Genomic DNA, 7,261 nt, shown 5'->3' with positions numbered 1-7,261 from the left:
TCCTATTTGGAAACTGTCTGTTGTTCCATGTCTAGTTCTAACTGTTGCTTCCTGACCTGCATACAGGTTTCTCAAGAGGCATGTCGTGGTCTGGTATTCCCATCCCTTTCAGAATTTTCCACAGTTTATTGTGATCCACACAGTCAAAGGCTTTGGCATAGTCAATAAAACAGAAATAGATGTTTTTCTGGAACTCTCTTGCTTTTTTGATGATCCAGAGGATGTTGGCAATGTGATCTCTGGTTCCTCTGCCTTTTCTAAAACCAGCTTAAACATTTGGAAGTTCATGGTTCAGGTATTGCTGAAGCCTGGCTTGCTTGGAGAATTTTGAGCATTACTTTACTAGCATGTGAGATGAGTGCAATTGTGCAGTAGTTTGAGCATTCTTTGGCATTGCCTTTCTTTGGGATTGGAATGTGGGGAGGGATAAATTGGGATTGATATACACATGCTACTAAATATTAAATATATAACTCATAAGGACCTGTACAGTACAGGGAACTGTACTCAATATACTGTAATAACCTATATGGGAAAAGAATCTAAAAAAGAGTGGTTATAGTCATATGTATAACTCAATCACTTTGCTGTACTAGGACAAACTTGTAAACTAGCACAACATTGTATATCAACTATACTTCAGTAAAATTTTAAAAATAAATAGAAGTCTGACACCCATCTGGAAAAAAGTGAAAAGTCAGATACCAATGTAAAAACAAAAAAATCAAAGTCTGTTTTTTTGAAATTGACAAATTAATGTTAAAATTTATATGGAAATGGAAACAACCCAGAATAGCCAAAATGATCTTGAAACAGAAGAACAAGGTTGCAGAGTTCATATTTCATCATTTTAAAACATATTACAAATCTATAGTAATCAACAGAGAGTGGTGCTAGAATAAAGACAGAAATTCAGATCAATGAAACATAATTGAGAATCCAGATAAATCTTTACTCTTATGGTCAGTTGATTCTCAACAAAGCTTCCAAGGCAAGCCATGGGAAAATAATAGTCTTTTCAACAAATAGTGATAAGATAACTGGGTATCCATCCATGTGCAAATAAGAATAAAGTTGGACTCCTAGATCATAAACTGAAATATACGAGTTTAAACTGTAAAACTCTTAGAAGGAAACATAAATGTAAATCTCCACAATCTTGGATTAAGCAATCATTTCTTAGATTCTGAAAGCACAGGTGACAAAAGAGAAAACAGGTAAACCGAACTTCATAAACATTTTAAACTTTTGTGCTTCAAAAACACCATCAAGAAACTGAAAAGGCAATATGCAGGATGGGAGAGTGTATTTGCAAACTGTATCTCTGACAGGGGACTTATATCCAGAATATATAAAGAACTCTTACAACTCAACAATGAAAAGACAAATAACAAAATCTTAAAATGCATGAAGAATCTGAACAGACTTTATCCAATAAGCACATAAAAAAATGCTCAACACCATTAGTCATTAGGAAAATGCAAATCAAAATCACAAGATACTACTCAAACCCACTAGGATGGCTATATTTAAATAGACACTTCAGGCTGAAATGGACATTTTCCAGTATTCACCAAAATGACACAGAGGGAAAGAGGAGAAGCACCTGCTCTATGTTCTCTAGGCCTTTTAGAAAACATGTTGCTATTCCTTTGGCCATATACATGCAAATCTACAAAGAAGGTGATACTGTAAACCTGAAGGGAACAGACACTATTCATAGAGGAATTCCCCACAAATGTTACCAAGGCAAAACTGAAGCATCTACAATATTACCCAGCAGGCTGTTGGCAGTGTTGTAAATAAACTGGTTAAGGGCGATTCTTGCCAAGAGAACTAACGTACATATTGGATGTATTAAACACTCTTAAGAGCTGAGACAGCTTCCTGAAACATGTGAAGGAAAATGACAAGAAAAAGAAGGAAGCCAAAAAGAAAGGTAGTTGGAGTCAACTAAAGCACCAGCTTGATTCAGCCAGGGAAGCACACTTTGTAAAAACCAATGGAAAGGAGTCTGAACTGCTGAAATCCATTCCCTATGAATTTATGGTATGAAAGGTATAAGAAAAATGAACAAAGGGCCTCTGGACTGTTCCTTTAAAATGATTAACTGTTTATTCACTATATTTCAATAAAGCTACTATCAAAAGTATATATATATATACACACACACACACATAATGTATACACATATGTATAAACTATATATTTAAATAGGTATATGATATATACAATGTACACATCAGAAAATTGAATATAAACTGAAAGTAAATAATAAAAAAACCTTAAAATCCTGAAAAGATTTCAAAGAAAATGAATATCAATAATGATATTCAAAGAAAAACTAGTACAGATAACATTTCCTTGAAAGCTTGGTGTTAATTTCCTTGGTCAAGAAACTCTTTGCCTTAATCTCTAGATTACCTCAGCATATATGCACATTCTCACATCAATAATACATATATACAGTCTGCTGGAGAAGGCAATGGCATCCCACCCCAGTACTCTTGCCTGGAAAATCCCATGGACGGAGGAGCCTGGTGGGCTGCAGTCCATGGGGTCGCAGAGAGTCGGACGCGACTGAGTGACTTCACTTTCACTTTTCACTTTCATGCACTGGAGAAGGAAATGTCAACCCGCTCCAGTGTTCTTGCCTGGAGAATCCCAGGGACGGGGGAGCCTGGTGGGCTGCCGTCTATGGGGTTGCACAGAGTCAGACACGACTGAAGCAACTTAGGAGCAGCAGCATACAGTCTGCAGGTATTATCAAGCCATTGGCATTTACCTAGTAAATCAAACACTATTTCCTGGGCTCCAAGTTTATATTAAATTCTGATTTACCTTCCTAGGTGTTATAGACAAGGATTCTGGTAGGCTGTGGCAAATGACCTTAAGGGAAGTAATTTTGTCTCTGAATGACCTAGACAGATTTTTCTAAGCAGCTTTACTTGAATAACTGCTCACCTCTAACTCTACTATGGCAGACATTGATCTCTGAGAGTATAAGTTTAATCCTTAAGGCTGAAGAAAACCAGCTAGTTTTCTCAGCTCAGATAATCAACTGGCCCTCAGGCATCTTTAGTTAGCTGATAAAAGGGATAAAAAGGACTCCTTGAACAACACATGAGATGAGATGGTACTGGGTAGATGAATTTTGGACTTTGATGATGTAAGAAGTCCAATAAAAGGGCTTAAGACTTGTTTAATGTCATTAACTTCATATTGCTTAACATGGTCATAATATATATATGCAATATATGATTTTAATATAACATATACATTTATAATACATGTTAGATATATATTATACATATATATTTACATTTAGAAAAAAGTCATGTAAATATTATCAAAATCCTAATAATAACCTCAAGGTGGCAGGTGATTATTACTAATTTTCTTTTCATTCTATTGGACTTTCTCAACTTTTTAACTGTATATATTTATTACATTAAAAAATTTTTTTAATTGCCAAAGTGATTGTAAAAGAAATTTAAACACTAAAAAGATATATAAAATGAAAATCAAAGTGCTCTCCTTTATTCCCTTGCTTCTGACTCTTTTCAGAGGAAATCATTTAACAGATTGATGTATCTTCTTTTAAATTCTCCTTTTATGCTTATTCATACTATAAAGAGTTTTTAAATGGGATCTTGATGTGTTTATGATTCTGCAACTTTCTAGTTTTAAATATCTGTCATTTTTTAAGTCAATCTTCTTTGAAACATCGGCACAGATTAAGTGAATTTGTGTAGATTTCTTCATGTTGCCATTGATGGGACATATAGGCTGTTTCCAATAGTCAGTAATCTTAAAAGCACTGCAATAAATGCCCTCGCATATTTATTCTTCTATACTCATGCTATAATTTCTATATGCTTGATTCCTCAAGCTGTATTTTTATCATGGTGTGTATGTGTGTGTGTATGTGTGTGTGTGTGTGTGTTGAGGGGATCATGAAATCTGGATATATAGAGCTTCTGCAGCCAGGCTTTCTGGATTCAAAACCCATCTTTGTTGTTTGCCGACTGTGTAACCTTATACAGATCACTTAACTTTTATGGGCTTCCCTTGTGGCTCAGCTGATAAAGAATCTACCTGCAATGTGAGAGACCTGGGTTCAATCCCTGGGATGGGAAAATCTCCTGGAGAAGGGAATGACTACCCACTCCTGTATTCTGGCCTAGACAATTCCATGGACTGTATAGCCCATGGGGTTGCAAAGAGTTGGACACAACTGAGTGACTTTCACTTCACTTTACTTCACTTCACTTTTACAGGACTTCATCTCCCCATGTGTAAAATGGAGACAATAACACTATCTCCCTTGCAGGGTTGTTAGGAGATTAAATAAATAAATAATTAAAAAGCACTTAAAAGGGTACCTGCACATAGTAAGTAATCTGTATGGATGTGTGTGTGCTTAGTTGCTCAGTTGTGTCAGATTCTTTGCGACCCCATGGACTGTAGCTAGCCAGGCTTCTCCGTCCATAGGGATTCTCCAGGCAAGACTACTGGAGAGGGCTGCCATGCTCTCCTCCAGGGGATCTTCTCAATCCAGGGGTCGAACCCAGGTCTTCTGCATTGCAGGCAGATTCTTTACTGTCTGAGCCACCAGAGAAGCCCAAGCTCTCTATAAGCATTCTTAAGTGAATTTTAAAAATACCTGTTCCTTTCATTATCCCCTATAATGCAACCTCTTTAATTTATTATTTAACAAAAACGTATAAGAATACACTTACTCAAATTATTTTGAGTTTTAAAAAGCTTAAACAGTGGACATCCCTGGTGGTTAAGACTCAGCGCTCCCAATGCAGGAGGCCCAGGTTCCATCCCTGGTCAGGGAACTAGATCCCACATGCTACAACTAAAGATCCTAGGCAGCCAAATAAATAAACAAATAAATATATTTAAAAAGCTTAAGTAAATAACTATAGCGATCTCTCCATTGACAATAGGTTAAATGATGCTATAACTTAAAAATTAAGAAATATTTCTGTAAGATTGCCTCAAAATGCCATTATTGCTTCCTTTAACCTCTCACACCTCCCAGATTGTTTTTAAAAATCATTTTTATTAGGGAATTTCAAATATACACAAAACTACAGACACTAATATAATGAATCCCCACTTATTACCCAGATTCAATAGTTATCCTCAGTTCAGTTCAGTCGCTCAGTTGTGTCCAACTCTTTGCGACCCCATGAACCATAGCATGCCAGGCCTCCCTGTCCATCACCAACTCCCGGAGTTCACCTAAAGCCATGTCCATTGAGTCAGTGCTGCCATTCAATCATCTCATCTTCTGTCGTCCCCTTCTTATCCTGCCCTCAATCTTTCCCAGCAACAGGGTCTTTTCAAATGAGTCAGCTCTTCGCATCAGGTGGCCAAAGGATTGGAGTTTCAGCTTCAACATCAGTCCTTCCAATGAACACCCAGGACTGATCTCCTTTAGGATGGACTGGTTGGATCTCCTTGCACTCCAAGGGACTCTCAAGTCTTCTTCAACAACACAGTTCAAAAGCGTCAATTCTTCTGCACTCAGCTTTCTTTAAAGTCCAAGTCTCACATCCATACACGACTACTGGAAAAACTATAGCCTTGACTAGACGGACCTTTGTTGACAAAGTAATGTCTCTGCTTTTTAATATGCTGTCTAGGTTGGTCATAACCTTCCTTCCAAGGAGTAAGTGTATTTTAATCTCATGGCTGCAATCACTATCTTCAGTGATTTTGGAGCCCCTCAAAATAAAGTCAGTCACTGTTTCCACTGTTTCCCCATCTATTTGCCATGAAGTGATGGGACCAGATGCCATGATCTTAGTTTTCTGAATGTTGAGCTTTAAGCCAACTTTTTCACTCTCTTCTTTCACTTTCATCAAGAGGCTTTTTAGTTCCTCTTTACTTTCTGCCATAAGGGTGGTATCATCTGCAAATCTGAGGTTATTGACATGATTCCAGCTTGTGCTTCCTCCAGCCCAGTGTTTCTCATGATGTACTCTGCATAGAAGTTGAATAAGCAGGGTGACAATATACAGCCTTGACGTACTTCTTTTCCTATTTGGAACCAGTCTGTTGTTCCATGTCCAGTTCTAACTCTTCCTTCCTGACCTGCAAATAGGTTTCTCAAGAGGCAGGTCAAGTGGTCTGGTATTCCCATCTCTTCCAGAATTTTCCACCAGTTTCTTGTGATCCACACAGTCAAAGGCTTTGGCATAGTCAATAAAGCAGAAATAGACGTTTTTCTGGAACTCTCTTGCTTTTTCGATGATACAGTGGATGTTGGCAATTTGATCTCTAGTTATTCTGCCTTTTCTAAAACCAGCTTGAACATTTGGAAGTTCATGGTTCACGTATTGCTGAAGCCTAGCTTGGAGGATTTTGAGCATTACTTTATTAGCGTGTGACATGAGCGCCATTGTGCAGTAGTTATCCTCAATGCATGGCCAATTATGTTTCATCTTAACTCCACCTACTATTCTCTCAAACAATTTTGCAGCAAATCCTAATTATCGTATCACTTCATCTGTAAATATTTTAGTATGCTTCTCTAAGCAATATGACTCTTTTTTTTTAGGAAATATAACCATTATATCATTATCATACACTAAAGACAATTAACAATAATCCCTTAATAGCAAAATATACAGGAGAAACTGTAAATTTATACAATCATTATATGTTTTTCTCCTAATACACTTTTAAAAATATGTAATAAAATAGAATTATTTACAGAACTTAGGTTCTCGAAAGTTTTCTATGAGCTAATTTTTTTCTATGAACTAAATCAGATCCTACTTTTCCTTTAAGTGATAAAGTACTTATTATGCACATGAGTAGGCTAATGAAGAGTTAACAGCTTTTTTTTTTTTTTTTTTTTAGCCTTGGAGCAAGAACACCTACTAGGAACATAAAACACAACTTTTACAACTATTATTTGTTTTTTGTCTATTGTATCAAGGGACATATGATGGATACAGTGAATTTGTAAAAAAGCGTCAAAATTCTAGAATTTATTTTTAAATATATCATTTTTGAAACCTTTAGAATAGAAGAATGATTCCTAGAAGACAGCATTAGTAAGAATTAGTCATCTCAAGCTAAACTTACTATCTTGTTCTTTTAACTTTCAATTTTGAAATAAGTTTCAGTTCAGTTCAGTTCAGTCGCTCAGTCATGTCCAACTCTTTGTGACCCCATGAACCGCAGCACACCAGTCATCTCTGTCCATCACCAACTCCCGGAGTTCACTCAAACTCAA

The sequence above is a fragment of the Budorcas taxicolor genome, chromosome 21 (genome assembly GCF_023091745.1).
Source record: "Budorcas taxicolor isolate Tak-1 chromosome 21, Takin1.1, whole genome shotgun sequence".
In the NCBI taxonomy this organism is placed as follows: domain Eukaryota; kingdom Metazoa; phylum Chordata; class Mammalia; order Artiodactyla; family Bovidae; genus Budorcas; species Budorcas taxicolor.
The sequence above is the reverse complement of the archived record's forward strand: the minus strand, read 5'-3'. Positions refer to the sequence as shown.